An 18774-nucleotide genomic window follows, 5' to 3' on the forward strand; every position below is an offset into this window, starting at 1 on the left:
TAAATAAATAAATTAAAAAAAAAAAAAAGAATCCAAGTAAAATAATTTCTCAAAAAATGCACATATGCTTATTCTATTTTTTAAATAGTCTAATAAAAACATTTGTCCAAAGCAGCTAAGTTTCTTGTCCTTTGTTGTCTTGTCTGTCTTACACAGTCAGGTGATCTGTGTATATCAGGGAAACGAGTCATTTTCACCTTCTCTTCTTTCCTTTGCAGGTGACTTAGCAGGTACCCTATTCCCCACCAGGATTCCTGTCAAGTGTCCAGCTGGCTCCAAGGGAAAACACCCAGCAATGTGTGTGCCCAGGCAAATGCAAACAGAGAGAGGAGGTGCCAGGCAGCATGGGATCATTGAGCACCATCAAGAAAGCAGAATTCATGCCAGGCTGTAATGGTACACGCCTTTAATCTTAACACTCAGGAAGCAGGTGGGTCTCTGTAAATTGAGATCAGCCTGGTCTATAGAGATAGTTCCACGACAGGATAGGTTACACAGAGAAATACTGTCTCAAAGGGGTGAAAAACGGAATTTTTAGGTCAAAATTGATTAAGTGCTAAATCAAATTACATTAAATCTAATGAATGCTTCTAGGAAGGTATCTTGGGAGTAAAAAAAAAGTCTGCTAGGCAGACACTTTTAATCCCAGCACTCAGGAGGCAGAGGCAGGTGGATCTCTATGAGTTCAAGGCCAGCCTGGTCTACATAGCAAGTTCCAGGACAGTCACAGCCATATAGTAAGACCCTGCCTCAAAACTAAATCAATAGTAAGTAAATAAAGGAGCCCTGAGCCCAGACGGAGAATGAGACGGGCATGGGAGGGCAGCACACACCCAAGCAGGTTCAGCAGACGTCTAATCTCTGCTTTGATCATCTGCCTTCAGAGTGCCCGGCAAACCTGACCTCAGCACAGTGCTAGCTAGCCTGTTCTTGATGACCTCAGGATTTTTGAACAATTCTAATCATCTGGCAGGTTTCTCTGGCAACCTGAACACACTCAGTATTAACATCACTGAGAGTAACTAAATGACTATCAAGTTTACCTTTATCCTAATGATCTCATCGACTGCCAACCCGGAGTCAGGACCTAGTGCCTTCCCAGAGCATTAGTCTATACCCAGGCATTTCTACAAATGTGTAGCCTGTGTTTTCAATAAGCATTTTTGCCTCTGTAAGATATGAGTAATTTCTCTGGAGCATGTGAGTCCATGATAACAGAGCTGTATAGACTATAAACTGTAGTTTTATAGCCCAGTTATTAGCTAGGACAGCTGATAACACAGCATCAGTTCAGCAATTAACAATCATGAGACACTGAGATCTAAAGAGTAGAAAGTGAAGAAAAGCTATTCTTAAATAAAACACCTCCACAAATTTACCTGTGTAGTTTAAGCTATGTTTTAGATGTGAAGGAAAACAAAACTTCTACAACAATATTGGGAATGGTGCCTATTGACCCAAGATATCCCTCCCTGGCCCAAGCAAGCACAAAGTCGTCCGAAATGTTCTCAGATGAATGGTCCCAAATATAGTAGCGTTAAGACATCTATATTAAAGAATTAATGAAAAGGATGTTTGGGGAAAAACCAAGTGTTTTTAAGTAAACACAATTTCTGGACCAGCGGAAGGTTTCAGGAACAGCAGTGCTGATTAGATAAGGCCTAACAGACCCTTTGAAAAGTGCTTTGAAAGATTTCCGTGAAGCTCACAAGTTTACAGACCTTAAACCTGTTTGATGACTCCAACATAAATAAAGTCGGGAGTTGCTACATACAGAGCCAAGTTTCATGTGGGGCTGAGTACTGCCAGACAATAACAGATATCAAAAGAATGTTTCTCCCTCCCCCCCCCAAAAAAAATGTGTTAATTGAAAAACAACCTTGCCCAAATCAAAGCCACGGTGTCTGTCAGCTCTTCACGTATCAATATCAATTACCGTGTTAGAAACAAGGGTAGGAAATCAGGTAGCCACTGAAAGAGTGTCGATCTCTTAATAGAGCCCACATAGGATTAAGTCAGACAGCTGGGATCAGAAAAGTAAGTGGAACACGTCTGTCCAGACACCTGCACAGGCATTGACTGTCGACGGTAATTGGCTCTTAGACATTCATTCAGCAGGGCAGGGTGAGAAAGGCCAGATGCAGGATCCCCTGGACAGCAACCAGCAGCCTGGCACAGGAGTTCTCAAGGCCACAGTGGCCTAGCTCACAGCAGTGAAGTCTCGTTGAACACTTTGACACACATGTTTAATATTTGCTGAGAGAATGGAGAAATGAATAGTGAATTTCTCCAGGAGGCCTAAGAACCAGAAAGTCTGAATTCTGAAACTAGAAAATTCCTTATAAGCCAGCGTGCCCCCAAACAAAGTCAGTCATTTACTAATCTCTACCTTAAAATTATTTTATCTTGGAGATTTGCCAAGGTCAGAATTATCATTCTGCCAGTGAGCCCCACTACATATTTACTTCCTTGCATGTTCTTGTTGTAAAAGGTATGGTCTCCCTGACCACCATTCAGAAATAAAAATACCTTTCGCCATCCCCCAGATAAACACTTATTCCTATTTCCCTTGAAGCTTAGCTACTTCCTCTACATGTTATCCAGTTCACAAAGAGACAAAGGTTTAAGTAACACAAATCTTTTTCCAGAACATTGCTTCCATTTTCTTACATGGCTGTTACAAAACAGTTTAATCTTCTGCTGATTTTGGTTTGCTTCTTCGTTTTACATATATGTGTGCTATTGAAGCGTCTTCTGGGATTTGTGCCCATAATTTCTCCAATTTTGAGTGTTTTGATAGAAGCTTAAAACAAATCTTCAAAGCTTCCTGGAAGAATAACCAATTAGACATACTAGATGATTTGAGACAGATGCAGTTCATCACCGTGGAGAAGTCATGGCAGCAAGAAAGATGTGACTAGTCACACTGTGTCCACAGTCAGTCAGGAAGATGTGACTAGTCACACTGTGTCCACAGTCAGTCAGGAAGATGTGACTAGTCACACTGTGTCCACAGTCAGTCAGGAAGATGTGACTAGTCACACTGTGTCCACAGTCAGTCAGGAAGATGTGACTAGTCACACTGTGTCCACAGTCAGTCAGGAAGATGTGACTAGTCACACTGTGTCCACAGTCAGTCAGGAAGATGTGACTAGTCACACTGTGTCCACAGTCAGTCAGGAAGATGTGACTAGTCACACTGTGTCCACAGTCAGTCAGGAAGATGTGACTAGTCACACTGTGTCCACAGTCAGTCAGGAAGATGTGACTAGTCACACTGTGTCCACAGTCAGTCAGGAAGATGTGACTAGTCACACTGTGTCCACAGTCAGTCAGGAAGATGTGACTAGTCACACTGTGTCCACAGTCAGTCAGGAAGATGTGACTAGTCACACTGTGTCCACAGTCAGTCAGGAAGATGTGACTAGTCACACTGTGTCCACAGTCAGTCAGGAAGATGTGACTAGTCACACTGTGTCCACAGTCAGTCAGGAAGATGTGACTAGTCACACTGTGTCCACAGTCAGGCAGGAAGATGTGACTAGTCACACTGTGTCCACAGTCAGTCAGGAAGATGTGACTAGTCACACTGTGTCCACAGTCAGTCAGGAAGATGTGACTAGTCACACTGTGTCCACAGTCAGTCAGGAAGATGTGACTAGTCACACTGTGTCCACAGTCAGTCAGGAAGATGTGACTAGTCACACTGTGTCCACAGTCAGGAAGCAGAGATGGCTGTTGCAACTCTGCTACCCAGCCAATGAAATAGTGCCACCCACTATGAATGTAGATCTTCCTTCCTCAATTTACATAACCTAGAAAATCCCTCACAGACATGCTAGGGGTTAAATATAAATGCCGTCAAGTTGACCATCAAAATCAATCATGGTAGTGTCTTTACATAATGTTCATTACTTTCAAAAAAAATAAGATCTTATTTTCTATCTTAAACTAACAAAAAGGATACAGAAGCTATAAATAAATAAATGCAACCACTCTGTCTTACTAGTTTACTACTACTTTACTCTCCGTATGTAGGTGTGTGGATATGTATGACCTGTGTGTGCAAGTACAGACATATTGGTGTAGGAAGATCTTCTTTCTATGTGTTGCTTTCATTGGTTGAATAAAGAAACTGCTTTGGCCTTTTGATAGGGCAGAACTTAGATAGGCGGGGAAGACAAAACTGGATGCTGGGAGGAAGAAGGCAGTGTGGCAGATGCCATGAATCTCCGACCCGAGACGGACATAGTTTAGAGTCTTGCAGGTAAGCCACAGTCACATGGTGATACACAGATTTAATAGAAATGGGTTAGTTAAGATGTGAGAATTATCCAAGAAGAGGCTAGAGATAATGGGCCAGGCAGTGTTTAAATGAATACAGTTTCTGTGTGATTATTTCAGGGTTAAGCTAGCGGGCGGTGGGATGCAGCCTGCTCCTCATTACCACAACATATGGGGACATGTGCCCGTGTATACGCATATGGAGGTCAGAAGGTGACATTAGTTGACTTCTTAGATTACTGCTCATCTTATTTTTTTGAGACAGGGTTCCTCACTGAACCTGGAGCTCACCAACTGGCCAAACTGGCAGGCTGATTAGGCCCCAGGGTTTTCCTTTCCATTTCTCAGAGCTAGGGTTATAAGCATTATGATGACCACACAGTTATACGGGCTTTAAAGGGACACAAACTTAAGTCATCACACTTGTGGAGCAAACACTGTCCCCACCAAGATGTCTCCACAGCCTGTCCACCACTACTCTCAAACTAACACTACATCATAGACTTCTTCCAAGCCACGGACAGTTTCCTTTTAACATGGTTAATTATCTCATTTTTTTTCTTTAAGGGCCCACTTTCTCCAACCTAGGAATTATTCCCACTTTGTTAGTCTTTTTAATGGACACACTGGATGTTTTTCACTGATAAATGTTAAGGTATTACACATATAAATCCCGCTTGGGGTAGAATTGTTCAGTCGAAGGGAATGTAGATATCAGTTTGTTTTGAGACAGGGTCTCACTGTATAGCTCTGGCTAGCCTGGAACTCACTATGTAGACCAGGCTAGCCTCGCACTCACAGAGCTCTACCTTCCTCTGCTCCCCTGATACTTTGATTAGGTGTCAACTAATAAATAAAATAAAAACACTTTGTTATTGCCAACTGCTCTTCTAAGCACATACCAAGTAATAGTCTTACCCACAAGTATATGACACAAATGTGTGATATTTTCTGCTCAAATTACTGTTTAATTTGTATGTATTTTAGTATTTACATTTTGAGTCATTTAGTTTGCTAATAACATGCCACAGAGTTGATATTTTGAACAATAGAATTTTATTTTCTCATAATTCTGTAGACCAGGAGTGTAGGATTCAAGTGTTGGTAGGTGTAGTTTCATCTGAGTCGGACTCCTTGGCTGACAGCTGTCTTACTTTGTCCTTCCTCCACGGGTGTATGTCCTACGCACTTTTCCTAGGAGAGTATCCTGGATTAAACCCACCCTAGTCACTTCATCTTGTATAATTGCTTCTTCTCTAAATACAGTGACATTCTGAAAGATAAAGGGTTGGGATATCAACATACACACTAGGGGGGACATTTCTGTCTTTATTGCTTCCTTTCTGAGATGCCAGTTCTGTGCTTTGGCCATTTTCCTATTAATCAATCAACTTTTTCCTATTATTACATGAATTTTTAATATACTAATGAAATATTTTCTCCATGCATTTTTCTTCGTTTTCCGATATACTGACTTACAAAAATTGTGTACCTCACATTTTGAATGATTATCAATATGATTGAGTGCAGGAAGAATTTTATTTTTTATGCCATTAAGATGTCAGATAGAAGTGTAATCGTTCTTATTTCTCTTGAGTTTTCAGATGACTTCCTGCTACAACTTAGTGTTAATACAATGCTGATAGCATGAAGCATCCTGTAAGTAGAAATGCAAATCAGGAGAGGAATGTAACTCAGTGGTAGAGTGCTTGCTCAACAAACACACAGAGGAACCAGGTTTGATACACAGTACACGGAAATACAACAAAAAAAGAAGGAAGGAGGTAGGGGACAGAGGGAGGGAGGAAAGGAGAGAGGAAGGGAGGAAGGGAGGGGGAAGCCAATAAAATCATCAGTGAATATTTCTGCAGTTGCTCAGTTGTCTAAACCTAAACCATCCAGCCTGGCCTCCTTCTCCTCTGTCCTCAAGGCTGCTGAGTACATTTGACTTCCAGAACATTGTGTTCTTGGCTGACACTTCTGAGGATGTCCCAGCTCCAACTTTGGATTTGCCCCACGCGCGGGGGTCTGGCTGTGCTCATATTCAGCGTTTCCCGTCATACTGACCCTGTGCACATTCCTTAGCCCGATCTTTGCCTCCTAGACAAGGTCGCCCTTCTTGCAAAAGTTCCTTGCCTATCTGTCTTTTCACTCACAGGTCTGACAAGGCTTAATTATGGTAGTGCAGGAACCCAAACCCTTTCCCACCCTGCCTGGTGCTTCTTCTCCCGGCTCAGGGAAGCTTTTTCCAGTCCTGGCCCTCACTTGCACATAACTGCTCCCACCACCTTGGTGAGTAACTCCTTTCTCTATCCCTTCCCTCCTCTATCCAGCTCAAATTCTACACACAGATGTTCAGGCTTTGGAAATCACATTGCCTGGTTTTGTATCCAAGTTTTTTTTTATTTATTAACCATATGACTTTGAACAAACTACTTAGCCCACAATGTCCAGGGTTCCTCATGCATAAAATGAGAACAATGGTACTGTGTGGTAGGATGGCTAATTACCTAATATCGGCCTCTGAATGCTGCCTCCAATCCTATCCAGGGAGGTTGGGATGACTTGGTAAATTGCAGCAGACGAAACTGACATGGTTTGCAATCAGCTTCTCTAGCAAACTTGAACCCTTGGAAGACACATGGTGGCCATTTTGAATTCACTCAGAGACAATCATGTAGCCTGGAATTGACACTCTGGGGAAACCTGGATCCAAATGAGACATTAAGATGAGTTGCTTAGCAGCAAAGCTGATTGTGTTCTTCCTTCCATTGTGTGTGTGTGTGTGTGTGTGTGTGTGTGTGTGTGTGTGTGTGTGTGTGTGTGTTTTAAATGTGTTTATAAGTAAGTGAACATGTATGAAGCCGTCACTCTCTTCCAGGTACTGGTGACTGCAGTCAAGCTTTCTGAAATCTAGGTCCCCAAGGCAGGGAGCCATATGCCTGACCCTAGTTCCAGCTATCAGGTGACACTTGACTTGGACCAAATTCTCAGCACCGTGAAGAAGCAGATCTGAGCTTCACTTTACAGGCATAGAAACCTCAGGGCAAACCTCAGTGGTGCACACTGAGAATCCCAGCCCTTGGGAGGATAAGGCAAGAGGACTCTGTGCTCGGGCCACACAGAGAGACTCTGTTTTAATAAAATAGAAAAAAAAGAAAACCCTGCATTCAGGTTAATTTAGAACATCAGCAGAGACTTCAACACTACTATCATTTTTATTGCAACTTTTAAATAGGAAACTTTAAGACTGAGTTGTAGCTCCAGATACTGTGAGATGAGATGTGTGGTGTTTTAGGCTTTAAGTGGCAAAGTTCTGGGGCCATGTGTTAGGCAGCCATGTAAGAAACAAAGGTAAAAAGACAAACATATAGGCATCCTCCTGAATATTAACCTTCATCAGGCGATGAAAGGAGACAGAGACCCACATTGGAGCACCAGACTGAAATCTCAAGGTCCAAATCAGGAGCAGAAGGAGAGGGATCACGAGCAAGGAACTCAGGACCGCGAGGGGTGCACCCACACACTGAGACAATGGGGATGTTCTATCGGGAACTCACCAAGGCCAGCTGGCCTGGGTCTGAAAAAGCATGGGATAAAACCGGACTTGCTGAACATAGCGGACAATGAGGATTACTGAGAACTCAAGAACAATGGCAATGGGTTTCTGATCCTACTGCACGTACTGGCTTTGGGGGAGCCTAGGCAGTTTGGATGCTCACCTTACTAAACCTGGATGGAGATGGGTGGTCCTTAGACTTCCCACAGGTCAGGGAACCCTGATTGCTCTTCGAGCTGATGAGGGAGAGGGACTTGATCGGGGGAGGGAAATGGGAGGCGGTGGCAGGGAGGAGGCAGAAATCCTTAATAAATAAATAAATTTAAAAAAAAAGAATCAAAAGAAAAAAAAGAAACAAAGGTAAGAGTGCCATTACTTGCCTTATTTATTTATCCATAGGATTAATTATCTCTTAGGCATTACTAAGATAAAACCAACCCAAGATAAGAAGAGTTTCCCGTGTTCTGATAATTCCATGGAAAAGTTTGCAAACATCTAGAAAAGGGAGAAGAGAAAAATTCTTTTTCCTAGAATGTAAAAGAATTTGGTTTCCATCACCAACAATGCAAAATTAATAAGAATAATAATCTCTTATTAATCAAAGAAATTTATTGGAGATAAATCTAGAATATATACATAATCAAAACAAAGACTGTATAAATGACCCATTATCCTTCACCAGCTATTGTTTATTAACCAAAGTTCACCTCTGTAGGTAGACACACTGAGTCAGAGTAGTCTATGACTATGGGATTCTCTAACATATCATCTGTATCACTGGTCAAACTAACTAAACTTGACCTCAGTTTTGTTTGTTGCAAACTGGGCATATTAAGAACTCTCTATCATGGATTAGGTTCAGTGCTTTATTATTTTTTTAAGTGTATGAAGTTGGGAGGGGGTGTGGAGGAGGGCTCTTAAAAGAGTTAGCAGAGGGCAAAAGAGTATGACCAAAATACATTACATACACACATGAAATCCTCCAGCAATAAACTAAAAATATATTTTGTTTAGGGTTTCCTCCTTCTTTTAATTATTCTTTCACACATGTTAAGTCCTTTGAGTACTGTCCATACGTGCATGGTTGAGGGCAGTAGCTGGAGCAAGAATAACAAACCAGTGGTCAGATCAAAGCTTTAAAGAAGACTGATTCTCCTTCCCCAACAACCAGCGACTACCGATAGCTCCTTAGTTACGGGTGGAGCCTGTGGTGGTCTGAATGAGAATGGCCCCCATAGGCTCAGATGTTTGACTCCTTGGTCCCCAGTTAGTGGAACTGTTTGGGAAGGATTAGGAGGTATGGCCTTGTTAGAGGACGTGTGTCATCAAAGGCAGGCTTTGAGGTTCCAAAAGCCTACACCAATGCCAATTAGCTCTCTCTGTTTCAGGTGGTTTTGTCTCAAGTTGTTGTTACTATTCTAGGAACATGCCTGTCCTGTTTGTCTGCTGCCATGCTTCCCACCACGAAGGTCATGGGCTCTAACCCTCTGAAATTGTGAGGCCCAAACAAACTTTTTCTTATATAAATTGCCTTGGTTGTTTCTTATTTCAGCACAAGTAAAGTAAATAAGATAAAACCACATAAGTACCCCCTAAGCATGCTGGAATTTTCTTTGGCTTGATCTTGTGCAGGCTTTACTCAGGCAACCACAGCTGCCAAGGTCACAAGTGCATTAATCATGCCCAGATGAGACCATTGTACAGCACCCCTCCCCATCCTCCAGCTGTGGCATTCTTATGACCTCCTCCGAGATGTTTCCTGAGCCTTGCTTGTGGTAGGGATGTTTGGCAAAGATGTCTTGTTTAACCAGGTATGGTAGTGCATACCTTTGACCCCAGCACTCAGGAGGCAGAAGCAGGCAGAACTCAGAAGTCAAGGATGTACTGGTCTGCATCTCAAGTCCTAGGTCAGCCAGGTCTACACAATGAAATCATGTCTCAAAAATAAACAACAAAAATGTCCTATTTAGGGCTGAGCATTTGCAGTCATTTATTCCTATATTATTTAAATATTTGATTTTTGATAACTTCATATGTGATACTGTATTTACATAATTTCCACCCTTCCTTGTTCCCTCTCCACTTCCTACCATTCCCAAGTCTCTTTCAAATTCATGATTATTATGTATACATTTGTGCATACACACACATGCACAGCCTACTGTATCCACTTAGTGTTGCTCGTATATACATGTGCTTAGGAACTTCATTTACTCTTGGACTAGTTATGAGTCTCCACACCAACTGCTGTCCACTCACCAAGGCTGACAACAGTCCAGCACTTGGGGATAAATATAAATATTTAGAAGGCAGTTTGACAGCATGACCATTTTTCTTTTAAGAAAGAAATCATGGTTCAATTTTCCTGACAAAAGCAAATACAAAAATTACTTTTTCTTCTTTTATTTTTAGCCTGTCTTCATTATACAATGTGGTGGGTTTCTTTATGACGTTTTCTTATATACATTTGCTCAATTCCCTTCCTATGACCCTGTCTCATTCCTCTTTTCCTTCCCTCTGGTCCACCCACCTCCACCTAAATCATGCCCTTCTGCTTCGTTTCTTAAGCACATGCATTTCAAATGTAGCTTCTAGATAACAGAGGAGCCATGTGATATTCGCCTTTATGACTCTGTCTATGGTCGACACTTCCATCCTTTTTGCTGGTTTACTTTTTAATTAGCACGCCGCACAATAGGCTTCATTGTAGAACTGTGATAATTTTGTTGTTGATTCTCTTCCAACCAACCTCGAATGTACATGTGTGTCACATTATCTTCATCTGTTGATTTACTGATGGGCATGTGGCTTGATTATGTAACTTGTTTTCGTAATTGGTACCATAAAGAATGTGAATATGAAGGGGGCAAGTAAGAAGTACCTCTCTGGATTTTTCTCAGTTATACATATAAAACACTATATATAAAGCAGTTAGCAAAACATCTGACCTTGGCAAGCCCATGTATATTTATACATCCTGTATTTTACCACAGTGAAATCATTCTGCATATTACTTTCACAGAATGTTTGGCATGGTTTTGCTATTGGTTATCTATTAAATTTGCTTTCTAAAATTAAAAGTAACCTACACGTAAGAATGTCTTCGGATCTCACGGTGTTTCATTTAAACAATCTTCTTTTTTCTTTAGCTTCCTGGTGTATAATTTTATGCAACTTTAGGATTCTTATGTTTGGGAACACGTCCAAAGGCAGAGTCAGGCCTGAGAACTCTTGTTCAAACTTAAGACGAAGCCAGGCCATGAAGTGAAAACAGGGCCTCTCTTGCTGACTCTGCACCACAGCTGCCAGATGCACTGGTTGATATGTGAAAAGGAAAACATGAAATTATGAAATGAAGTGCTTTTAGAGACCAGAATAATGGTGTCAGAGTTGAGGTTTTCTCCTCTGGAATGCTTATGCCTAAAGACAATCTATCTATAGCTCAAGCCCAAACATCTCAGGCCCAGAAAGGCTAACCACATGGGACAAACTGACAAGAGATTCCAGTAAGGTACCAAGGTGACCAGGAAGTCTGGCAATCTTCTGAGCCATCACTACTATCAAAAAGAAACTTCAGTGTTCTGATGTTTTGCTCATTGAACTTTTCTAGAATTCAGAAACTCATCAGAGGATTTAAGTCTGAAGTTCTTAGGATGAAAAGAGTTTCTGTCCTCTCCCAAAGCAAGTTTTAATGGGGGGGGGGGGGCGGAGAAAACCTTGAGTCAGCACCTAATACATGGGGGAGGGCAAAGAAAATCAATGAGATGCTGAAGGATGATTCCTTAAAATCACAAAATTACATCCCACTTCCCTCCAAGTGTGCAAGGGCAATGGAGGATGTGCAGCCGTGGGACTGGGGTAGGTGGTGACTATTACAAGCCCTAAAGTCATCATGAGAAAAATCTGCATTCTGACAGGGCATCAGGATACCTCCCAGACGTGTGCAGGATAAAGCTTCCTCCATCAGAAAAGCAGCTGTTAGGATCTAAAGGCACTTGATGACGCAGCTTGGGTTGCAGAGACAGACATACGGTAGGAGGGTGAGGGTCTCTCCCTGTTGAGCTCTTGCGTCTAGTGGTTCTGTCATCATGTCAGGGCAACTAAAATCATCACCAGGCATCCACTAGGAGCTGAGCATGGCAGTTAAATAGATCTGCCAGGCAGAATTCTGCAGGAAGCTTGGAGCGCTTGTGCAACTGTTGCCTGAGATCTTATCACTGCAGATTGTGAAGAATCAGATAGGGAGACGTATAGAGAACACCCTCACCTCATCGCCAAAAGGTCACCGGGCTGGGAAATGGGTAAAAGAAAGGCACATATAACACTACAAGCTGGCTCATTACAACTTTCCTACCAGCCTCTCTGATCAGGGCTCTATTGAATGTGGACTGTTGGAAAACACCAAGAAACAGATGTGACTGTTTATTTCACAATACACAATGCATTCATAAGTTCAGAAAAGTAGGTTAATGGCAAAATATTGCCGCAGTTGGATACATACATTTCATGAATTTGTGAATTTGACTCTAATAAAGACCCTAAAACGACATTCTTCCAAGAACATTGCTTACAAACTCAAATAAGCAAACCAATAATTTGTTTCAGTATGCAAATATGAAATGTATGAAAAAGTATGAAATGTGCAATGCACTAGCTGAATCCCTCCCAAACCTACAGATTCCTCCTAGAGGAAGTTGCCGGCTCAAGTGCTTTGGAGGAAAATCAGTTAGGACCCTTGGCCACCACCCTGCACAAAAGAATCACTGCAGAACTTTAAAACAAAGGGCCTAGAGATGCTAATGCTAACAACCTACTTATTCTGAGTTGGGATCTAATTTTTTGTAGGCATTATAGAATATTCTGCTTTGCAGTCCAAATTGAGAACCATTGCTATAGACCATTCCATAAGCTGGAAAGAACATAAATTATGACTCTCTCTCCCCATCCCTCATAAACAAGTAAATGGATTCATTAGTTACAGTGGTCTGTGTCAAGATGATCAAGACCATCCCTATATGCAGAGACTTTCTAGGAAGCTCAGGACTTAGCACACAGTTGGGCTCATGGCTAATAGCTTCTACAGTGATCTAATCACAAAGGCACACAGTCAGATCCTAGGCAGAATCTAGATAAATGCACACACAAGAGTCTACATCCTTTTGTGAGGAGATACTCACGTGTGCTGCTTTCTCTGGCAATGCAAAAATGCACTAACATGAGTGATGTCTCCCAGTGGAGGCCGTCGGCATTTTTGTTTGAGGCTGGCCACAAATTAGTGTGTGTCTGATTGGTATGTGCCAAACTTCCAGATTCCTTGAAATAAAATATGTTTTACATATAAACCATATTACTTGCATAAACAGTGTGGACCTAGAGAAGCACCGTTCTCAGTCCTGGGTGTATGTAGTGAAAACACCAAACAGAAGCCCAGGACCATCTCCATGGTCTAGTGCTCTCACAGCATTGACAACAGCCTGAGGCAGACAGCACAGAGGAGAGAAGATGGTCGTTGGATAAACAGTAGCTTCTCAGGAACCTGGCTTGAGGAAGATGAAGATGGCTGATCTTGAAAAGAGTTAAGAGACACAGAGGGAAGCAGCCTTTGAGAACACAGTTGAGTCATGTCCGTGACTATGCTCTACCAAACAGTGACTCCACCAGGATGGCTTGGTTTTGAAGATCTATGCCACATCTTTCTCTATATCGATCATCCTAGCTCTTCTTAGTTTTCCAAAGGTTCCTCTAAATATCACTTTTATCTTTTCGATGCTTCAGTCAACCTAGGGACCCCGCTCAGTGGTAGAGTTCCTTCTTAGGATGCACAAGGTTCTGGGTTTATACTCCATTTTGAGAGAGTGAGAAAGAGGGAAAATAGAAGAGAGAGAGAGAGACGTGGGGTGGGGGGAATCACCAGTCAGCTACAATGAATAATGAACTCTTTATGCCTTTTAAATAAATAAATTAGCAAGCCTACACATCACATAATACTGATCCAGGAAGAAAGAACAACCCCCTATAGCTGAAAGGAAAATTTGGAATGTGAGCCAATCACACAGATGAGGCATCATGAAGCCACAACCACCACCCTTAGAACCTATTGCCTTCTGTCTCCATGGATTTCAGCTGTGTTTTGCCACATCTCTTCAGAAAGTTATTGAAAATTGGATCAACCGAACTATTTGTCCCCCAACCAAAATTTTCCACTAATCTTTCAGTCCAGGAATTTGTCCTTGCCTTGTGGACCAAATTCCCAAAAGGGGGAAGAAAACATACCTTTGTTATGACCGATACTATCTGTACATGGTTGCAGCAGTTGGCTACGTGGTGACTGTGGTTGGTTGCTCTGCTTAAGCCTTGGTGCCGATTCTTCAGTAGACAGCTCCATCCAGTTCTACCATTCATTTCAGTTTGTGGATTTCATACGTTAGACTTAGACTCTTCCGGCATACTCGGATTAGCCATAATGATCCCAATTTCTACTTCGTATCACCTATTGGGATACATATCCAGAACACTGAGCTTCACTGGAACAAACACAAAACAAAGCCCAGGAGAGGAATTTGTTGTGGCACACCAGGCCCATATGTGACACAAATTCATTTAAACGTAGTGTTTCTAGTCCATCTTACTGCATACATCAGAGAAATTTTATTTTTACGAATATGATATTTTGATTTTGGGGACTTAGTATATTTTCTTTATGTATATCAGCGTTATGTCTGTATTTGTGCCTGTGCACTGATCACAGAGGCCAGAAGAAGGAATCGGATCCTCTGGGACTGCAGTTACAGATGCTTGTGAATCAGATGGGTGCTAGGAACAAACCCCAGTCCTCGTCAGGGGCAGAAAGTGCCCTTTACCCCTGAGCCATCTCCTCAGCCCCAGAGATTATCATGTTTTAAAATAAACATCAAAGGGAAAATCCTTCCATCAGCTATATCTAAGAAACAAATTATTCAAATTATTTGAATTTTTTATTATGGAGATCAAGGAGATTTGGGTCTCATGGCCCCAAATTCAAAGCAAACGATTGAGAGTTGTGTAAGCGCCCCTAGTTCTACGTAACTTTATATGTTGGTCTTGTGTAGTGTTTATATGAACATATCTTGAGCCTTCAAAATCTCTTTCAATAATTTACATAAATATTCAGTTCAGATCTATAAGAATCAAATATTCAGATTAAAAGATTAAGCCCTCATTCTGTCAAAAGGTCATGCCTTTATTCTCTTCCATTCTATAGCCCACATTTCTATGGCTGACATGAACCACCACCAGTACACATTCCTCCTATCAGAGGTGTTGCTGATTCAATAAACAAAGACCTTAACATAGGAAAAGATGTTAATCATCAGAAATTCAGGCCTCTCTTTTGAGGAACTGGAGGCCCTGCAAGAGGTTAGATTACCCATACCCTGCCAGATGTTAGAAGCAGAACTTAAGTCAGCCCTGCCATTCCGGGGCTAAGTTATTACCAACATAAGCTCTTCACCCGAGTCCTTTCTATTGCAAAAAGCTAGGCTTCTGCACTGTGGATCACCGTGAACTCTTTTCCAAAGAGTTATCTTTTCCAAAGTCTGCTGTCACCCCCAGAAAATATTAACATCCACTAGGCTGTGGGTTTGTGGTTGCGCAATAAATAAATAATAGAGCATTCTCAGATTTGCTCATGTTTGCAGACTACCATCACATGCCTCTGAAAAACAGGAAGTTATGCTCAAATTCTGCACTTTGGAATCTCTAGGACAAGTCAGTAAAATATGCTGTTTGCTAGTTACTTAAAAAATAATCTTCACGCACTCATTTTTAAAGCTGTATCTTGTAGCAGTATTTAACTTAAGGAAAAAATATTATCTGTGTAACTTCTTATGCAAAAGCTAAGGATCTGCAATTGAACAACAATCAGTGGAGAGCTAGGTTAGCTATGGTTAGAAACCCTGTCCCAGGGTTGAGTGTGCTGGAGGCAAAGTAATGCAAACCAAGACGACATGTTGTACAGAAAATGAATCTCATAAATGTCTTAGTAATGTGAAGGAAAGCATTTAAACACTAGGCACTATATCTCACAGTAACTCAAAATGTCTTAAGAACGAAAGGATGACAGCATAGCACAGATGAGGCTGAACCACATCACTTTTACTGACTACGAGTTTGGGTTTGGAAAGAGGCTTCAAGCCATCTTTGACCCCGAGGTTTATTAGAAAAGCAGTCCACCTTTCTTCATTCTCTAATTCTTCCCCCGATACCATGGATATCTACAAGGCACATCCTATAATATTCATCAATAACTACCAGGAGCAAGATTTTGACTATAACGTTACACTGACAGCTGAGCTTGCGGAAGACGACAGAAAGTTGACTGGAGACCAAGTGTGATGCCGCACATCTGGAAACCCAGCACTTGGGCAGGGGAGGCAGGAGGGTTAGGAGTTCGAGGTCCTTAGCTGTATCGTGAGTTCAGTACCAGTCTGGGCTACATGAGATCCTGTCTTTAAAAAGAAAAGAAAAGAAAAGAAAAGAAAAGAAAAGAAAAGAAAAGAAAAGAAAAGAAAAGGTGATTTGATGATTTGACTACAAATTTGCAGACTGTGGCAAAATACTTTGAAAAGATTAGTTTGGCCAAGGTCTGCTCTTCAGGCTGATGAGAAAGGGGGAGTTGATTGGGGGAGGGAGAGGGATATGGGAGGCGGTGGCAGGGAAGAGATAGAAATCTTTAATAAATAAATAAATTTAAAAAAAAGAAAAAAAAGATTAGTTTGGCCAAGAGAAGAAAAGAGGAGCTTAAGAGATACACCTCAAGAGAGAGACATATATTTTTATCTTGAACAAAAAGAAACCTGAATCTTTTTATAGCCTGAGAGTTGGACTCCTGAAGAAGTAAAGAGACAGAAAATACGAAAGAAAGGGGGAATATTGCAAATGATAGGGGAAACTGGCACGGAGCAGCAGCATGGGGTTTACGTTAAGCAGATGTTGGGATTTAAATCATTTTCATTTATAAAGTACTGACTACACCAAGTGTCAGCCCAGGTTTGTATCTTTCTCCTCCCACCCCCTCACTCTTTTCCTACTTTATGCTCCCGCTCCATTTCTATTTTCCACTTTCTTTTTATTTGTTCTTTGTGTCATTCACATCCTGCGTCTCGATTACATTCTTTTCCCCGTTCCTTTGTATCTACCCTCTGCCCTTGCAACCCCCTCAAAAAAATAAAATAAAATTTAAAAAAAAAAAGAAAAATCTCATCACGGAAACTGTAGTGTGACACAGTGAGTCACATAGCAAACCTTTTGTCTTTATATCTTTACTTGCAAGTGTTCATTGCAGAGAGTCATTGGCCTGGCTCAAGGTCTCTAGCTTCTGTTACGCTATCAATGCTGGGCCTCACTGGGACTCTTCTTGGACATCCTGTTGTTGACCTGGGTCATGGAGGTCCTGCAGCTTTGGGTCTGCAAATTCAGCCCCTTCACATGCTCCCGCAGGTCACAGATGAAGTGGATGTTGGGGAGTGTCAACTCAAAACCCTGGTTCTGGGCCTGGGTAGCTGCGGGGTTGGACAGCCCGCCAGCTCTCCCCTGTCCTCACCACTGGGTGAGCTCTCCAGCCTTGACCTGGCTAATTAATCCTTTGAAGCAATGAGCAAGGAATGAAGGGACCAGGTTAGTTCTCCTGCTTTCGTGTCCTCAGGGTAGGCTCTCCCACCATGGACCATCAGGGCCAACTCCACTGCCTTGCCCAGGAGAGTACATGGGCCACTCACCTAAGTACTGCAGCTGGTGAGGGGCAGAGAGAGCTCTCCTGCTCTTATGACTCCAGGGCCAGCTCTCCCCCTGCCACAGACAGTGAGGAGTGGGGAGGAAGCATGTCTCCCCCATCCACACAACCACAAGACAGATGAGGGGCAGGGCCAGATCTCCCACACTCAGGGGTTCACCCACACCCTTGTCAACAGGGTCATCTCTGCTGTGCTGCCCAGGCCAGGAGCAGTGCATGTGATAGAGTGAGTGCATAAGTGAGCATGGGTGTGCATGCACATGTCTGCGCACACACGCGCGCACACACACAAGGATATATACATACACACACGCGTGCACATACACACACATGTACGTAGCGGCGTGCACACACACAACACAAATGATTCACTTGCATGCAAATAAGTAAATAAATGTAGCAAATTTATTCTCTCTTTTAAAAGTAAAGATATTTGACTCAGGATGATTTTTAATGTAAGGTTAACTATTATAGAAACAAAATTACAATCTCTGACTCTAACAGGAGAAAGACAAAGAATACTTGAATTCACTAAAACAGATTGACAGCTTTTTCTGTAAAAGGTAAATAGCAAAAGTTTCTGTCTTTATTGACCACATGTTCTCTGTTACAATTCTACACTCTATCATGATATGATGAACACCGCTATACACTGAGTGAGCTCTACTCGTGTTTCAACAAGACTTTACTTATATGTAAGCTAATAAGAAAAACACATATGAAATATGTAAGAAATGCAATGAAATGGTAGGCAATCTGAACACCAAACTTCTCAGTTAAACACAAAGAAATTTGAAAATTGGATAAAGCAAGCAAAAATGTGACTATGTGTTGATCATGAGATAAATAATAAATCATCATTATGCTGGAAATTTTTTAAGGAAATAATGACAAATGTTTAACCAGGAAAACACTAACAAAAGCCATAAGTGAATAACCTATATTAGAAGATGAAATGGGCATTAAGGCAAATGTATTATTTGAAATAAAAGACATTCTACTTCTTTAAACGATATGCACTTACCAATATAGCCTCAGTCTACAGAAATCAAAACTGACAAGCTTAAAAATAAACAATGATAAGTCTAAAATCATACATCTCTTTCATGAATTTATCAAAAAGGCAAAACCCTAATAATTAGAAATTTTCAACCACAGAGTT

General features: G+C 41.6%; 1 long non-coding RNA gene across 1 annotated transcript; it reads right to left on the reverse strand.

Annotated features, from left to right (window-relative positions):
• Positions 1 to 10337: 10337 nt before the first annotated feature.
• Positions 10338 to 15380, reverse strand: LOC142852793 (uncharacterized). The gene is made up of 3 exons (XR_012910996.1): positions 15255 to 15380; positions 14117 to 14367; positions 10338 to 11157 (listed from the first exon to the last, which is right to left on the reverse strand). It is a non-coding gene; the product is annotated as an uncharacterized LOC142852793 (long non-coding RNA).
• Positions 15381 to 18774: the final 3394 nt, after the last annotated feature.

The sequence above is a fragment of the Microtus pennsylvanicus genome, chromosome 6 (genome assembly GCF_037038515.1).
Source record: "Microtus pennsylvanicus isolate mMicPen1 chromosome 6, mMicPen1.hap1, whole genome shotgun sequence".
Lineage (NCBI taxonomy): Eukaryota > Metazoa > Chordata > Mammalia > Rodentia > Cricetidae > Microtus > Microtus pennsylvanicus.